Source organism: Tursiops truncatus, chromosome 4, assembly GCF_011762595.2.
Source record: "Tursiops truncatus isolate mTurTru1 chromosome 4, mTurTru1.mat.Y, whole genome shotgun sequence".
Lineage (NCBI taxonomy): Eukaryota > Metazoa > Chordata > Mammalia > Artiodactyla > Delphinidae > Tursiops > Tursiops truncatus.
The window spans coordinates 9,128,772-9,148,017 of record NC_047037.1 but is presented as its reverse complement, the minus strand read 5'-3'; the positions used below and the strand labels follow the sequence as shown (position 1 = coordinate 9,148,017).

The window sequence follows — 19,246 nt, the reverse complement described above, 5'->3', positions numbered from 1 at the left end:
GAAAATTTATTTAAACTGTGACAATGGGACGCAGAATCATTACAACTAACCCAGAAATATAATGAAAAGAAATCTGAGTGTAACAGTTCCGCAAAAGGCCAACGAAGCTCTGGTCCATACTAAAACAGAAGGTCCAGGTTAAGTGATGTATTTCTTCAACAAGACAGTAGATAACCTAACAAAAATTTATTTTGCGATTTAAAATCATACATTTTAAAGCCTAAAAGTACAGCTGTGGTGTGCTATCCATAAATGGAGAGACATAGACCTCCTATGAGCATTAAGCAAAAAGAATGGTAATTTAAAACTCTGGTAAAAACAAAGAACTATACACACATGCAGGGGAAAAAAATGGTATAAATATGAAGCAAAATACAGTATTTTTGAGAAGATGAAGAAAACTAAGAAATCTTTTGTTCTGGAAAACAATTTCTACTGGTCAGTTAATTCTGCACGGAACACAGAATTAAGTGATACTCTGAATTGATATATAATCACTATATTAGAAATAATGAATATAATCACCCCCTACAATGTTACTTTGCTGAAAGTCATTTATTACTATCATATTCTGATTATCCAAAAAAATGGAAAATAACAAGTTTTGACAACATGTGGAAACTGGAACCCTCACACATTGCTGGTGGGAATATAAAAGGCTACAGCCACTGTGGAAAACAACTTGGTGGTTCCTCAAAAAGGTAAATAAAAAATTACAACATGACCCAGCAATTATACTCCTAGGTATAAACCTAACAGAACTGAAAACAGGTGCTCAAATAAGAACATGTGCACCTATATCCACAGAAGCACTACTCACAAGAGCCAAAAGGTGGAAGCAAACCAAACAATTATATATACAATGGAATATTACTCAGCTGTGAAAATGCATAAAGTACTGACACATGCTACAATATGGATGAACCTTGAAAACAGTACTACAACTGAAAGAAGCAGACATAAAAGGTCACGTACTATATGATTCCATTTATATGAAATATATAAAATAGATAAATCCTTAGAGACAATACAGACTGATGGATACCAGGAGTTGGGAGGAGGTCAGAATGAGGAGAAACTGTTTAAAAAGTAAGGCGTTCTACCTTGGAGTGATGGAAATGTGTGTAACTAGAGAGAGGTGGTGGGTTCTACTGAATTATTCACTTAATTTTATGTTACATAAATTTCACCTCAATAAATTATTCTAAAAAATAGATATTCTACTTTTAGATCAGTCTTTTCATATTTTCTTATTTCCAGAGTATTTAAAGATTTCCATAATCTTCTTTCATATTGGAAGGCTCTTTGGATCAAATATTTATGATTTTGAAGGAACATTTATCTCAGATTCACTAATCATTTAAGTTGCATTTCATTTTTTCCCCTATGTTAAATCCAAGTAAAAATTTTTTTATATTTTTCATCTATTACATCAGTTCATCACCAGAAGATAGGAGTAGGGATTTTTTGCTTGTTTCTTTTTTACATTATTTTTATCTTTTATTTTTTCAGCTCTACTGATGTACAACTGACCTCAATATAATAAAATGTAAGATATTTAAAGTGTATACTGTGTTGCTTTTTACTTTGATGTACTCCTGCCCACTTACTGATTTACGCTTTTTTTGCCTCTGCTTTTAGTGTCTAATTTAAAAAACAAAAAAGCATTGCCAGGACCAATGTCAAGCACCTTACCACATCTGCTTCTAGGAGCTTTTATGGTCAAGGTTTTCTGTTCAAGTCTTTAATCTATCTGGAGTTAATTTTTGTGTATTGTGTAAGATAGCGGTCCAATTTCATTCTTTTGCCTGTGGCTGTCCAATTTTCCCAGCACTGTTTATTAAAAGAGACTATCCTTTCCCCAGTGAATATTCTTAGATCTTTTGCTATAAATTAATTGACCATCTACGTGTGGTTTATTTCTGGGCTTGCAATTCTTTTCCATTAGTCTCTATGTCTGTTTTTATGCTAATACCATACTGGTTAGATTACATACCTTTGTAATATAATTTGAAATCAAGAAGTATGATGCCTTCAGCTTTGTTCTTCTTTCTCAAGAGTGCTTTGGCTATTCAGGGTATTTTGTGGTTCCATACAAATTTTAGGATAGCTTTTACTATTTATGTGAAAAATGCCATTGGGCTTCTGATAGAGATTTCATTGAATCTGTAGATTGCTTTGGGTAGTATGAACATTTTAACAATATCAATTCTTCCAATCCATGAGCACAGACTATTTTTCTATTTATTTGTGTCTACTTCAATTTCTTTCATCAATGTCTTAAAATATTCAGTATACATATCTTTCACCTCCTTGGTTAAAGTTATTCCTGAGTTTTATTCTTTTTGATGCAATTGTAAATAGGACTGTTTCCTTAATTTCTCTTTCTGATAGTTCATTGTTAGTGTATAGAAATGCAACAGATTTTTATATATTGATTGTGTATCCTGCAAATTTACTGAATGTTTATTAATTGTGGCAGTTTTTTTGGTGGAGTTTTCTACATATAATATCATACCTCTGTTTTATTTCTTCCTTTCTGATCTGAATACTTTGGGGGTTCTTTTGTTTTGTTTTGTTTTGTTTTTTGTTTTCGGTTGTTTGATTGCTTTGGCTGGAACTTCCAGGACTATGTGAAATAAAATCGGTGAGATTGCTTCTTTGAATATGGGAAACACCATCTTGTTTCTCATGGTTACTCACTGCAAAAAACAACCCTGATAAATAGCCCAAGAAAATAACACACAGGTTCTTGTTGGGGGCGGGGCAACAAGTTTGGGCATTCCTGTCATATTCCTGATCTTAGAGAAAAAGCTTTCAGCTTGTCACCATAAAGTATGATGCTAGCTATGGGTTTCTCATATGTGGTCTTTATTAATATATTCCCTCTATACCCAGTTTGTTGAAAGTTCATACCATGATGTTGAATTTTGTCAAATGTTCTTTCTGCATCTACTGAGATGATCACATGATTTTTATCCTTTATTTTATCAGTGTGGTGTATCACATTGATTTGTGGATAATGAACCATACTTGTATCCCTGGAAAAAATCCCACTTGATCATGGTGTGTGATCCTTTTAATGTGCTGTTGAATTTGGTTCAATATAGTTTGTTGAGGATTTCTGCATCTGTGTTCATCAGGAATACTGGTGTGTAATTTTCTTTTCTTGTAGTGTCCATGCCTGGTTTTGGTATCAGGGTAATGCTCGCCTGATAAAACAGACGTATTCCCTCCTCTTCTATTTTTGGGGGGAGTTTGAGAAGGTTTGACTTTAATTCTACTTTAAATGTTTGGTAGAATTCACCAGTGAAGCCATCTGGTACAGGACTTTGCTGGGAAGTTTTGGATTACTGATTCTATCTCCTTACTATTGGACTATTCAGATTTTCTCTTTCTTCACGACTGATAGGTTGTATATTTCTAGAAATTCAACCATTTCTTCTAGGTTGTCCAATTTGTTGGTGAATAACTTCACAGCAGTTTCTTATGAACCTCTGTATTTCAGTGGTGTCAGTTTTTTTCCACCCTGCCCTTTGGATATCTAGCTAAAGTTTTGTCTACTTTATGTTTTTCAAAAAAAATAGCTTTGGTTTCATTGATATTTTCTGCTGTTATTTTAATCTCTACTTCATTTATTTGTGCTTTTTGTTTTGTTCTATTCTTCTACTAATTTTATGCTTAGTTTGTTCTTTTTTCATTTCTTGAGATGTAATTTTAGGTTATTTACTTAGGCTTTCTTTTCCTTTTTTTTTCTTTTTTCCATTGAATGAAAGGTTCCTCAGTTTTTATAGTGCTTTACAATTTTCAAAAGTTTAACACACATGATTTCATATAATCCTATAATAATCCTTTTTATCCCCACCCCTATATTGCCCCTTCTCCCTTCCCTCTCCCAGCCAGTAAACATTAGTTTGTTCTTTATATCTGTGAGTCTGCTTCTTTTTTGTTTTATTCACTAATTTTGTTGTATTTTTTAGATTCCACATGTAAGTAGTGCCTAACAATATTTGTCTTTCTCTGACTTATTTCACTTAGCATAATGCCCTCCAAGTCCATCCATGTTGCTGCAAATGGCAAATTTTATCATTTTTTAAGTAGTATTCCAGTGTGTGTGTGTGTGTGTGCGTGTGTGTGTGTGTGTGTGTGTGTGTGTGTGTGTGTACACACACACAAAATATCTTCTTTATCCATTCATCTGTTGAGGGACACTTGAGTTGCTTCCATACCCTGGCAAGTGTAAATAATGTTGCAATGAACACTCGGTGCATGTATCTTTTTGATATAGTGTTTTTGTTTTGTTCAAATACACACCCAGGAGTGGAACTGCTGAGCCATGTGATAGTTCTTTTTTTTAATTTTTTGAGAAATCCCCAAACTGTTTTCCACAGTGTTCGCACAAATTTACATTCTCACCAACAGTGTACAAGGGTTCCCTTTCCTCCACATCTTTGCCAACATTTGTTATTTGTATTCTTTTTGATGACAGCCATTCTGACAGGTGTGAAATGATACCTTATTGTGGTTTTGATTTGCATTTCCCTGATTATTAGTGATGTTGAGCATCTTTTCATGTGCCTGTTGGCCATCTGCATTTCCTCTTTGGAAAAATGTCTATTCAGTTCATCTGCCCATTATCTAATCAGGTTGTTTTTTTGATGTTGAGTTGTATGAGCTATGTATATATGTTGGATATTAACCCATTATTGGTCATGTCATTTGCAAATATCTTCTCCCATTCAGTAAGCTGTCTTTTCATTTTGTTGATGGCTTCCTTTGCTGTGCAAAAACTTTTAAGCTTAATTAGATCCTGTATGTTGATTTTTGCTTTTCTTTCCTTTGCTTTAGGAGATGGATCCAAAAAAATATTGCTGCAATTTATGTCAGAGTGTTCTGCCTATGTTTTCCTCTAGGAGTTTTATAATATCCAGTCTTACATTTAGGTCTTTAATCCATTTTGAGTTTATTTTTGTCTGTGGTATTAGAGAATGTTCTAATTTCATTCGTTCACATGTTGCTGTCCAGTTTTCCCAGTACCGCTTATTGAAGAGACTCTCTTTTCTCCATAGTATATTTGTGCCTCCTTTGTCGTAGATTAACTGACCATAAGTACGTGGGTTTATTTCTGGGCTCTCTATTCTGTTCCATTGATGTATGAGTCTTTTTTAATTATCAAAGCTTTGTAGTATAGTCTAAAGTCAGGACGCATGATTCCTCCAGCTCGTTGCTTCTTTCTCAAATTTGCTTTGGCTATTTGGGGTCTTTGGTGTTTCCATACCAATTTTAAAATTATTTGTTCTAGTTCTGTGAAAAATGCCACTGGTATTTTGATAGGGACTGCACTGAATCTGTAAGATCGCCTGTGGTAGTATGGTCATTTAACAATATTAATTCTTCCAATCCAAGAACATGATACATCTTTCCATCTGTTTGTGTAGCTGTCAATTTCTTTCATTAGTATCTCATATTGATAGTTTTCTGAGTACAGGTCTTTTACCTCCTTAGTTAGGTTTGTTCCTAGGTATTTTACTCTTTCTGATGAGATGGTAAATGGGATTGTTTCCTTAATTTCTCTCTCTGATAGTTCATTGTTAGTGTACAGGAATGCAACAGATTTCTGTACGTTAATTTTGTATCCTGCAACTTTACCAAATTCACTGATGAGCTCTAGCAGTTTTCTGGTGGCGTCTTTAGGATATCCTATGTATACGATCATGTCATCTGCAAACAGTGACAGTTTTACTTCCTTTCTAATTTGGATTCCTTTTATTTCTTTTTCTTCTCTGACTGCTGAGGCTAGAACTTCCAAAACTATGTTGAATAAAAGTGATGAGAGTGGACACCTTGAGCTTTCCTTTCTTAATGTAGGTGTTTGTGGCAATGAACTTTCCTCTTAGAACTGCTTTAGCTGCATTGGGTTAGGGATAATTTTTATTTTCTTTTTACTTTTCTGTATATACCAAACTAATAAAATATATTACATTCACAATTTTTAAATGTTTGCAACTTATTAAAAGGATAAAAATGTTAAACGAAATGGGAAGGAGCACTAGAATAGACCACTTTGGGGAAAAATCTGTTTTTCTAAGCTGAGATAAAAGGCTTTGGAAGTTTAAAATGTTTTAAACCAAGAATGATTTGAGAGCATTAGCATGCACATACAATTTACATAGACAGAAACAACAAGAAGAGAATAAAGAAATATATACCTTACTATAAAGGAATGATTCTATCAAAGATTTATCTTCCTTTTATATTTTGAGATATGACCTTTGGTATCTGTGTTGTTACTACAGAAGAACCTATAAGTGCTCTAGTATTTCCCAGCAGTTACACAGTTCTTTCCCCAAGTTATTTGATAACTTGTAATGAATCGACAGAAATGAAAAGCACAGAGGAGGCAGAAGAAAAGGCAGCTTGACTGAAACAGAAAACAAACTGCCTGATTCCATTTATTTTCCCTACAAGTCAGTCATGAGCAAACATACAAGTGATCTAAAGTATGACTTCAGAAATTGCAAAGGTGATCCACTATTGGATAGGGAAGTAAATTTAATTATGGGTATCAGCATATATTAAATGAAATATACCCCCAAAAAAATGTAATAGAGCACAGCATACATTCAAGGTAGCCAGGGTAGAATGGTTTTAACTCTTGTTTGTTTCATTTGTGCATTTATACCTGTGGGAAATGGCTCATAAGTATAAAATTTATTTCTTACTATGGGTTGTGGTTTAAAAAAAAATGTGAATGCTACCTATCTGAGATACCGTCAATGCTAAGTTCAATCATTCTAATTTCACAACTCCAACAAATTTAATGAATGTTGGGAGGTAAGGAGGTAGGAAGGTAGGAAAGAAGGAAAGACGAAAAGGGAAGGAAAAGAAATATGGAACAAAAAGTATTCAGTAAGAAAAGTGCTAAAAGTCTGCTGGTGGGAAAGTATTTTTAAAGCCCTCATGCAGGCTCAATTAAAAGAGAAGGAAAACAATGAAGGAAAGGAACAGACTGGAAGCTGGTGGGTAGATATATAAGTCGAAAGAAACTGATCAGGGAACTCTGTGCTAGAGGGCAACATTATTCCCTTAAAGAGCCTGCAATCTAAACCTGGCAGCAGTATATAAACACACACATACACACCCACACATATTTTTTGCACACAAATATATAAAACACATTACTGTAACTATAGTGAGGGTATTATTATGAAATGAATGTTTATCACCCCCCAAAACTCATATGCTGAAATCTTAATTCCAAGTGTAATGGTATTAGGAGTGAGGCCTTTGGGAAGCGATTAGGTCATGAGGGTAGAGCCCTCATGAATGGGATTAGTGCCCTTATAAACAGAGACCCTAGAGAGCTCTCTCATTCCTTCCACCAAGTGAAGACACAGCAAGAAGACATCCATCTATGAACCAGTGGGTCCTCACCAGACACCAAATTTGCTGGCACCTTGATCTTAGACTTCCTAGCCTCCAAAACAGTGAAAAATAAATTTTTGTTATTTATAAGTCACCCAGTCTATGGGATTTTTGTTACAAAAGCCCAAACAGACTAAGACAGCTGATGATAGTACTGAATTTTTAAATGTACGTTTTGAATAAATATACACTTACCTTTCAAGAAAACTTTATTGATCCACAAATCTAATTGACACTTGAAAACGTGTGCTCTTGTTATGGGTCATAGATGATGTCAGCTTCTGTACGACAGAGTTTGCCAAATAAAAGTCTTGGTTGGCCAATCGGAAGTAAAGAATCAAGAAATAGAGATCAGCTGAGTTATCCCTCAACTGAGCTGCAGGAAAAACAGCAAATACCTAGAAAAATAAATAAATAAAATAGCTTCAAATATCCTCTCCCTAAGCAAAGGAACCCTAAACCAAAGCCATCAATGCAAAAAGCAAGCTGAAAAAGTTTATGTCATAATATTTTTGGCTCTTAGGGGACAAATGTTAGCTTACTCTTTAATCACTCTTTCAATTATCTATTTTAGCTCCTAGAAGAAACTCACTTTAAAATACCTACAATAAAAAGCATTATAATAAAAAAAAAAACTAAAACACCTCAATATAAAACAATCACCTGTTATCACTTTGCTTCACTGAAATGAAATAAAAGTGTTCAAATAAGAAATACACTACTAATACAGTAGTAAACTAATATCAAGTATTAAAATCACATAAAATAAAAAATGGGAATCTGACATTTGCAAACAAATGTGAAAAAAATTCCACTGAAAATGAATTCCAAAGCATAAATAAAACATAAAATTAGAATACAGATGTATCAGTGTGGCAAGTAAATATTATTTGTGAATTAAAAATTAATTTCCATAGCCTTTTTGACTGTAGAAAAAGAAAAACATTTATCATCTTTAGTAATATACTTCAATCTACTTTCACAAATCATATCTGACATAGATGTATCTCTACATAAAATCAAGAACAATGGAATTTCTTAAATATCTAATTTAGGTAAAGAACCTCTAAATAATAATAAATTACTAAATATATTATTATCACTCTTTTCTAGACTTCATTCTGTATTAGTTTACTTTACTCCCAATAACCTGTTACAGCTTACTGGTGACTCAGCATATGTACAAAAGGACAACAGTAGTTAGGTAAAATATATATCAAAAACACAGAACTGAAAAACATTATGATAATAGATGTATCTGAAACCTACTGGGATGCAAAAGAAATTAATTACTTAAAACACATTTGAGCATCATATGCTACTACAACCAAATAACAAAGTATGATTTCTGAAGAATACCAAGGAATGTAGCATTGATCTCCAGAGAGATTTAAGGAAACTGTTCTGTGCCCCTATACTGAATATAGTTCATGTTTTGTTTGTTCATTTGATAAAGAGAATGATTTATTACCTTCTGATGGAGGATTTCCTTATTTTAACTTTCAATCTCATCTGAAAAGTTACAAACAACATGTTTCTAAATTATATAATCTATGTATGGGAAATATCTAGACATTGTCAGCAGCTCCTTGGACAGAAATATAGTCACATGGTTTTTCTCCATGGCTGAACTAAAAATCGCCACACCGCTGAAATAAAGCATGTCTCTATTTCTCATCATTCCCTTGTAAAAATATAAACCATTTTTATATTATGGATGTCTCTTTACAGTGAAAGACATTCAAGGATCTTTCAATTATTCCAATATATGTATATTTGATAAATGTGTGTTTATGTAACACTTAGTATAGATTGTCACACTACTGTGTCAATACTGTTCAGAGAATGATGGTTATTTCTTCAGAAAGTACAACCGTAACCAAAGAAAAAGTGACACTACAATCAGTGTCCTCAGTAGTTGTGATTTGCTTTGTTTCTAAACACATACTTTACATCCCAGTCAATTTTACATTTCTTACACTGCTGGGATCATGATTCATTTTATTGTTTTGACAGGACATAATCCAATAAAAGATCTCATTGACATACTATCAAAGAAACCAAGAAGGAAGGAAGAAGACTACAGGAAGAATTAGGAAACACGGAAGGCTATCTGTACAGGAAAAGTGTATGTTATGCCTAGACTCGCTCAGCAAGCCACATGCAGAAGGAATGTTTACTGCTGTCTCACTGAAAGGATATACCATTCTTCTAGTTATTCTCTACGGAATTGCATAAACATTGAGAAATCTAGAAATAGACATACACATGCACATATAAAAATTACTGTCAGTGTATAAGTTACTGCTGCCCTGGGACTGCAATAATTTATGTAACATCTGTTTTCATATTTTTCTAATTTTTTTCCTAATTAACATGCATATTTAACGCATAAATGCTCAGACCACCTCTTTTTTCTGCTGACTGTGCCTCTTTATTTTTGAAGTTGTGCACTCCTAAGGAGAATTCAGGATAGATGGAAACCAAAATCTTATTGAAAGCACTAATTTTACAATGTAAACAACAGTACTAAACCAATTTTCAAGAAAATACTACAGCCTTAAGAGTTTTCACAAGAACATTTCAATTTGCTAACGATAATCATACAGTAAATTAAGGTCCAAATACCAAAAAGTAACATAAAAGCACAATTCCAATATCATATTAATCTTCTTCATTTTTTCTAACTTGTATAAGAGCTGAAAAAACCTTTTATAACATCTATGATTTCTTGACTTCGTAAGTTTTGGTAGCATTTTAAAAATTTTATGCCTTAGGCAAATAACATAAATAAATACATTCCATATAGTAAACATCAAGAAGTACACAACCAACTATATCTTTTTTAAATTGTGAACTTCAAATACTGTCCAGATGTGAGGAAAGGGGAAAGTTTTGACTCTAAAAGTCATTAAAGTACAATCAACTTCTGGAAGCTCTTAATCTGTACTCAGAAATTCAAAATTCAAAACACTACTAGTCTTTAAGTAAAATTAGAGGCTCATGAAACCAATGCTACAATAACAAACGTATTCCCAAGTAACAATGCTTAACCTGCCAACACTGTGACTTCATGTATACTTACCTCACTTTAGAACTAATCTTTTAGTTATAAAAGATTGTCTTTTAATTGCCTAGTTATATAGTTCAGTCAGTCATTTAATATTTCTCATCTGCTGTCAGGGCTGTTCCAGGCCTTTGTAGATGCTGAAATTGTCTCACAGAACTTACATTTTATTTGGAGAACCAAATAGTATCCAACAACCACGCAAAAAAAATACATAATTGCAAACAGAGATAAATGCTACTAAAAATATGGGAAATTCCCCACCATGAGATTTTATAACAGGAGACTTGATGTATCGCAGAGAGCAGCAAAGACCTAAAATAAGACTGACATGAGATCTGAAAGGTACGGGAAGTGTTCAAATCTGGGCACATCAAGTGCAAAGGTCTAAAAGCACTTATGAGAGAAGCACATTCAAAGTCAGGAAAGAGAAGCAAAGAGGCCAGCCACAGCTAAAGAGGGAATGTACGTGAAACAAAAAAAGGCAGAGTAAGTGAATAAGGCAAAATTCCTGAAGGGTTTTAAATAAGGTATGACAACCAATTGTATGTTGAAAAAATATCCAATGTGGCAGAATCATGGAGGGGGCAAGAGAAATGCAGGGGAGGAGTTGAGTGTGAGGTGACAGTAGCGTAGACTAAGGTGATGGTGGGGAAGACAAAGTTGAGAAGGCAGAGACACAGGGGATAACAATCAGCAGACTCTGATGAAAGATTAGATTTTGTGGAGTTTGCAGATGGAGAGCAATTCCATTCACTGATGTAGGGAATCCTAACAGAAGGGTGCAGGTGTTGGAAGGAAGAGCCCAAGTTTAGACTTGGACATGTTAAGGGGTTAACTGATGGAAACATCCTGTGGGCATTTCAACAGAAACATCTGGAGCTACTACTAGAGTCTGGAGCTACAGGAAGGGTCTGGGCTAGAATCAAATTTAGAATTTACCAGGATATGGGTACTAGATAAAAAATAGAGGTCTACACTGTTTTCCCACAAGAAAACCCCTTCACACATCCAGCACCTTCCTTGTTTCTAGTTATCACACCACGTCAGAATAGGAAAACATACATTTCATAATCTGACAAACTCATTTAGCCTAAAATTGGTTCATTCCATAAGGCACACTCACCTTACCTTAAGTTGTGAAATAATAGTCATCATTTATTAGAATGCCTACTCTGGGACAGAACTATAAAAATACGCTGAAGCACTCTAAAAATGTGGTAGATTAATCCTCACAATAACCTTAGAATTTTACAATCTTCATGACTGCTTTTCAGATGAGGACACTGAATTTGGGGATGTGTAAAGTCGCTAGTGAAGCCAGTAAATGATAGAGGCATCCTTCCAACCCAAGGCTACCTTAACCGACAACCCATCGTTCTTTCCACTAAAAGCAGGGTAGCAAGGATAGTGTAAGACTCTGGGCTTTATAAAAAGTGTGAATCAGTACGCTGTACACCTGAAGTTTATATAATACTGTAAATCAAAAAGAGTCCGGGCTTAACAAAAAAAAAAGTAGTGAATTACCTGGCGGTTCAGTGGTTAGGACATGGTACTTTTACTGCCGGGGCCCAGGTTGAATCCCCGTTAGGGAACTAAGAGCCCACAAACTGCTCGGCGCGGCAAAAAAAAAAAAAAAGACAGAAAGAAAAGAGTCTGGGCATTAAAATCAAATCAACCTCAGTTCCAGTCCTGGCTCCAGAAGACCACTTAAACTCTCTTATGTTTCCTCACCTGCAATTTCCTCCCCTGCTAGGAAGTATGAATGTTTTAGGAAACACATGAAGGCTCTGGGTTGGGCAACACCATTAACATGACATGTTCCTTCACCACAGGAGTGCCAGTTGAAAGAGGACTCAAAACACTGATAGCTTTGGAAATTTCCCAGCACAGACCACAGCAGGGCATCAGGAAGAGCTGCCTCAGCTCACCCCTGTTCTTCCCCCAACTGGGGAAGAGTAGCTTCCATCAGAAGAGCAGAAGCCGATATCCTAAAGCTGTCAGTAGAGAATTCAGCAGTGGGTCTAAAACTTCAGTGTGCATAAAAATCTCCTAAGGAGCTTCTTAAAATGGAGATTCCCAAGCAGACCTTCCCAAAGATTCTGATACAGCAGTGGAAGAGATGACTCTTCAAGCTTTCTAAAAGATCTCTACCAACAACAACCACTTTCCACTCTTCAGGCACGTAATTTTTAAACTGTTTATTGAACATATACAATACTTTATTTTGTCCAATTAAATTGTACCCAACCTAATATAAAAATTTCAAATATGTTTCTGAACAACTACTGTCAAGGTTCCTTTCCAATAGAAAGAGGGATAATTAAACAGCAGCAGTTTTAACTATACATAAAATGTCTCTACCAAATTTGATTTTCCTTAATCCAGATTTTAGTCTTGTGATTAAAACTAAGTTATTTAGGGATTTACATGTCAAAAGACATAGGAATGTTTAAGGGAGATGAATGGTTCATAAAGAAACTTCTGTCACACAAGTTAACCACTGGCTAAATAAAATATATTGTTGATTAGTAAAGAATCTTAAAAATATGTAAAGGGGTCTAAAGCAGTAACAGTTATCCAAAAAAAAAAAAAAATGGAGTAAGAGCTTACATATAACCCTCAGTGATACCACTGGATGCTAACAGACACTGGTACCAAAACAGCATTCAAGAACAAAAATGTCTACTGTATTTCCAGATACTTCAGATCACTTAGAAAATTAAAGTACGCCCATCTTCCTTTCTACATGAACCACAATTGTCACTATGGAAGTATACATTCTGGTCACTGCCCCAGCAGCCCCCATTAACCTGACCTACAGGCAGGGCACACTGAGTCAGGGCTGCCTTAACAACATTCCAGAGGCTTAAGAGATTCTAACGAATTCTAAAACTCCATATTTCCACCCAAGGTTAACGGAATTTAATTTTGAAATTTCAAGATGGGTGTTATTCTTTCAAGGCTTATGTGCAAAGCTAAACGTGAGCAGTTAAAAGTTTAAAGTTTAGTACATATGGTCTACTTGTATTCCTTTGAATCAAAGAAAATACCCACTCAGGTTTGTTTGGTTTTAACCTCATGACTTACATGACCATGACAGGAATAGAAAGCTAAGGATAACAAAGTTGCTTGAAAAAATACTTTAGTGACAATAACATCAATACTCTACCACGATACTGATATCTATATGAAGTATCTCATTTAATGCCACCTTACCTCTACCCCACCCCCACCAAAGCAAACAAACAAAACAGTTAATAAGAACTTAAGGACACTAACTTGCCCAAGACCTCATCACTAACAAATGGTAAAGCTGGGATTTGAACCCAAGACATCTTAACCCACAGGCCATATGGTCTTAACCACTGTATCATGCCACTTCAACGCAAAGACAATTATAAGTGTAATATACCTGATCGTTACTCACTCTGTTCATAACTTCCCTTAATTTTATAAACCTTTATATAGCCACAATCCCCAAAGCACTGACACAATCTAAGCCTGTTTCTTTGACTTTTATGGTAAATGAAGTACTTCTAGGTTGTCCTCATAAAACATACCTTCACTTCCAAAATCACTCTTCATCTTAGCATTCTTATAGTAGTATGTGACATTATTTTCTCTCAAACAGTCATGCTCATTTTTCACAAACAGTTGGTACCAAGTTAGATCCCCCACTACCCTAAGATCCAGGCAAAACAGAAACCAATGTATGTACAATTAAAGAAGAGAAAAATTCTTGTGATTTGAGGATTATACCTTCTAATTTTGCTCTTGATGCCAACATAGCCTCTCTTCTCTATATCCTGATTCATTTAGGATCAAGCTCTGATACCAAGTTCAAATTAGCTTACAAATAAGAAACAGATTAATCTCCATCACTCTAAATAAACCAAAAGAGGTTGGGTCATTTCTGAGAGTTGCTTTGGGCACCTGAGGTCCATTTCAATCTCGCAGACCAGCCTAAATGCTCATGAAAAGTTAGAAAATTCCCGGAACTGTGGTTTCCTTAAGAAAGCTGCTGATTCAACCTGACTCCAAGAGATGAAAAATTCCCTTAAGCATATGTTAGTTTTTGTGCATTTCTTGTGGCAGACATCAGGCATGGGACTTTTCAAAGTAGACATCCTTCACAGTGCAACAAGGATATAAACATATTTATAATTAAGGTATTCCCTTCTTTTAAGTGTGTTCCTGTAACTAAGATGAAAATAAATAAGATTTCTGAAGAAATTATTTTAGATTAAACGGGCTAAAACTTTAAGCATTATCCATAATTTTATTTTGTATTCTAAATTCTCTGTTCCAGGCTTATTAAATTATTCCACATCTCATTAACTACTCCTCCTTATGTTATTCCATTTGCTTCAGAGTTCCATTTTTTTTTAATCTATTGCTTTTTTGTAACATCACCTGTCTGTCACCTTTTATCCAATAAAAACTGTAATTTATCTTGTTCAAACTGCAAAAAGAAAAACTCGAACCATTGCTGACTGCACTGGAGGAAAGCCTATGAAAAGCAGTCACTGTCCCAAGTTATTCCAGAATTCTGAGGAAGCTTTAGTTCTCAGAAAACAGAAGTGCACAACAGTAATTAAAACCAGAAGAGAACAGATGATAAGTTAGCTCTACAAAGGACTCAATTATTTAACACATGTATTTTTTCTGTTTTGTGGCTCATGACTTTCCCATCACTTACTTTACTACCAAACTACTGTTCCTTTATTGATCTCACTGCCTATTAGCCCCTTCTCAAAAATAATAAAAGAAACCTAAACTGGATAATGTTGCTAATTATTAGCAACATAGAAAAACAGCTGAATCAATGACTGGGTACTTAGTGAGTGTTTTAGAAAGATAATTCCAGTAGTGGGATAGAGTGCTAACAACCGAACTAGCACAGCGGCTATAGAAATGGAGAAGTGAGAGACAAAAGAACATGAGAAAAATGGTGGTACCCAGACATAGAAATGGAAGAAAAGAAAGAAGTTTAGTTTATTTCCAAGGTTTCTAATCTAGCAGGTAGGCAGATTAGATTATTTGTGCCATGAAGGGAATAAAAAATTTTTTAAAAGATAAGAGGAGAAAGGGATAAGAAAAAAGGTTAAGAGAAAAAGCACATACTACATATCACTTCATATACATGCCTACCTCAGTATCTTGCACTCCTGCAAAAGGGATGTTGAGGACAAAAGAAGTAACAAATGAATGATCTCAATTTTAATTCTGCTGACTCTTGTAACATTAAGTAACCTGAATTCACTGAGTAAAATGAAGTTTAGATCACGTCACTAATTCCTTAAGTTTTTGAGACTTCATTTTATTTTAGAAGGTCTCCTTAGTTCTAAACACACTGGTACATGCCTAGAAGTATCTTCAATTGAGTACTCTCTTTAAAAATTTTGCCAGGTTGTGGTCTCTACAATTCACATAATATCTCACTTTGAGCTACTTCTTGGTATAAATTAACCAGCTGAATTTTAAATTTTGCATTAGGTTACTTGTTTAGTAGGTTTGAAACTAACACTTCAGCAAAACAGATACAGGAAGATCACACGTGTATCAGTGCTTTCAGTCTAATAATTCAATAAAACAGCAATCAATTAATTTACATTACTAATGCCATTTTTTTTTTGCTACTCAGAAGGATAACTTTTTAAATGTATTCTTCAAAATCATTTTTAAAATATTTAAAGATTCCAAGCAATATTATTATTATGGTCTCATATTGCAACAAAATACATAAAACTAAGAATATTCAAAATCCCATAAGAAAAAACGCTCTAGGAGGTTAAGATTATAAATTGTGAAATGAAAAGAGGAAAATCATAAATATGATAAATACAGTATACCAAAACTTTTGGTTTTATAACCAAAATGGGTTATGAACATTTTTTTTTATAAATTTATTTATTTTATCTATTTTTATTTTTCGCTGCCTTGGGTCTTCGTTGCTGTGCGCAGGCTTTCTCTAGTTGTGGCGAGTGGTGGTTACTCTTCATTGTGGTGTGCGGGCTTCTCATTGCAGTGGCTCCTCTTGTTGTGGAGCACAGGCTCTAGGTGTGTGGGATTCAGTAGTTGTGGCTCACGGGCTCTAGAGCGCAGGCTCAGTAGTTGTGGCCCACGGGCTTAGTTACTCCACGGCACGTGGGATCTTCCCGGACTAGGGCTCGAACCCGTGTCCCCTGCATTGGCAGGCGGATTCTTAACCACTGCACCACCAGGGAAGCCCTGAAGATTTTTCCAAATTAATGTTTTCCAGTTTGGATACTGGAAACTAAGCAAGAACTCTCAGGCAATTGGTTATTACTCTCCAAAGGCAGGAGCCCAAATAAAGCACCCAACTCTTGGGACTTAAAAAAATCACCCAGAGTCAACCTCTTAAGAAATGATCCTCACATTCTTCTGTGTTCACCTTTACAATTATTTCTCTCGTCCAAGTTACATGAAGGGAAAGGTGACAGTCAGCTACCATACCCCCTACAAGGGGAGTTTCAAAAAGGCCTGTTGAAGCCTTAAAAAAGGCTGGTAACCCTGATCCTTAGTAGGACATCCTTCCCAGTCCTGTGCACTGGACCACTTGTTGTGTAAGTGACTGAACACTAGGCCATCTCCCAGAGCAGCATTTGTGGACAGGGGAAAAAAACCTGAAAGACTAGGTTACTTAATCTAAAACTGCTGCTGCTTTTAAAACATCATGGCCTAAATAATCATTGAAATACTACTATCTTTCATTGAAAACATTTAGAAATGTCCTTATCTAAAGACTACCCATATGTAAAATGTGCTTTTAACCTTATAACTGCCCTTCTGAGCAACGTCTGATGACATTAATTTCTCAGCCCATGGTACTTGGGGTGGGAGTGGATGTACGAGGAGGATGTCCTAAAAGACTCTTCCTTGTGTTTTAGAAAATGTCATTTTATTTAATCCCCATAACAGCTTGATGCAAAAGTTTTATTATTATCATTAATCCCACTTATACAGATGAAGAAATTACAGGCATTGTTAAGTAAACTTACTTAACATCACACAGTTAATAAGTGGTATTTAAACTCAGGCCTGTGACACTCCACAAGCCTATCCTTTACACACCATCACAATGTCCTCAAGTATATCTATGAGTAATGTAAGTCAAAATCACATAGCGGGACCTCCCTGGTGGCGCAGTGGTTGAGAGTCCGCCTGCCGATGCAGGGGACACGGGTTCGTGCCCCGGTCCGGGAAGATCCCACATGCCGCAGAGCGGCTGGGCCCGTGAGCCATGGCCGCTGAACCTGCGCGTCTGGAGCCTGTGCTCCGCAACGGGAGAGGCCACAACAGTGAGAGGCCCGCGTACCGCAAAAAAAAAAAAAAAAAAATCACATAGTGAATTAAAGTGATTCCTTTATCTCCGTATTTCATTGGAGTACCTTGGAAACCCACCACGGGGAATGAAGTCTGTGCCTCCTATAACCATGGACCGTGGGCTCATAACATTGAAATCTGTGATTCCTGGAGCTCAGACATCGATTTCCCTCACTTATTTTCACTCTGAAATACATTACCTCTTGAATTCAGTACAACAAGAAAGCTCTCTCTGAAAACATACCTAGCCAAGCTCTGTGCTTCAGTCAATGTGACAGGCATTAATTTAAGATCAAACTTTCTAAACGAGTAATTCCTACATAGTTTTCAACATGTTATCCTTGAGAGCCCATACATACATATGCACTTGAGAAAGACATTTTTAACGGCATTCCTTCTCAAATATCCCTAAAACCAGTGTGCAGTTGGCCAGACAATACCAAACTACATCCTGAGCCTCATAAGTATAAATGTATCAGTACAAGAATACAGACAACTCCCAGAATAAGTCTTCAAATAAAAAATTATTATACTAAGAATAAATGATAGTAAAGCTTCTAGAAAATTCAGATCTGTGGCCTACTCCACCCACACCCAAAGCTGACATAACCAATTGGAAAAAGAGTTCCAAAGAGATTGTTAAAATACTTCCCAAAGGCAATTCCAGAATTTCCTCATGAAGAACTTGTCACTCTTGCCAGAGGGTAGACTTGTTTTGACACCTGACAGAGTTCTTCAATCAGAACATGTTGAAAGTGAGGCAGTAAGTTTCACATTAAGCCATTTTTTCTAGCTCTTAAAACAAAGGAATAATGTTGACCAGAAAACAGAGCTCACATGGTAATAAGATTCAGTCATGTATATATGATGTTATATATAAATTATTTTTAGGAAACAGAGTTTAATTCTCAAGTATGAGAATTTAAAAAATAAAGACTAAGTTCAAAACATACTGTGGTATATATTTTTTTAAACTACAATTCCTCTATTTTGACCCTTGGTAGCTTAGTCTATTTTGAGGTCTATTTAACCAAGATTTGGTACCTAGAGACCACTTAACATAACTTTATTAATTTGCTAAGCCATGATATTCTGAGTTCAGCTTAGGCTTCCACATGCCCAAAACATCCATCTATAGATTGGACAGTTCTCTTCAGGGCTAATCCTTCCTCTTGTACAAAAACCTCTCATCAGACCACAAACTATTGGCAAAGCAGCTGAGCTGCGTTTCCTAATGGACTGGCCTTCCCAGCTTCATATAATTAACAATCTCAGTGTGTCTGCATGAATGAGTGACTCATTAACTTCATTTTTGTTTTTAAAGAGTCAAGCTCTTAAACTACAACAAATATTAGTTACATAATATCATATACTTTTACAAAACCACACAATTCAAATATACAC

General features: G+C 35.3%; 1 protein-coding gene across 8 annotated transcripts in view; it reads right to left on the bottom strand.

Moving 5' to 3' along the window:
• The window catches only part of TBC1D5 (TBC1 domain family member 5), a 540,886-nt gene that overhangs the window by 402,341 nt on the left and 119,299 nt on the right, over positions 1-19,246 (bottom strand). For 5 of the 8 annotated variants that reach the window (XM_019934420.3, XM_073803672.1, XM_073803668.1 and 2 more), the window contains one exon: positions 7,621-7,823. The exons of 2 other annotated variants lie outside the window; for them this stretch is intronic. The gene's annotated coding sequence lies outside the window, so the exon portion shown is untranslated. Of the gene's footprint in view, positions 1-7,620; positions 7,824-19,246 lie in introns of those variants that run through there. One more of the 8 variants, XM_073803673.1, reaches the window with a different exon arrangement.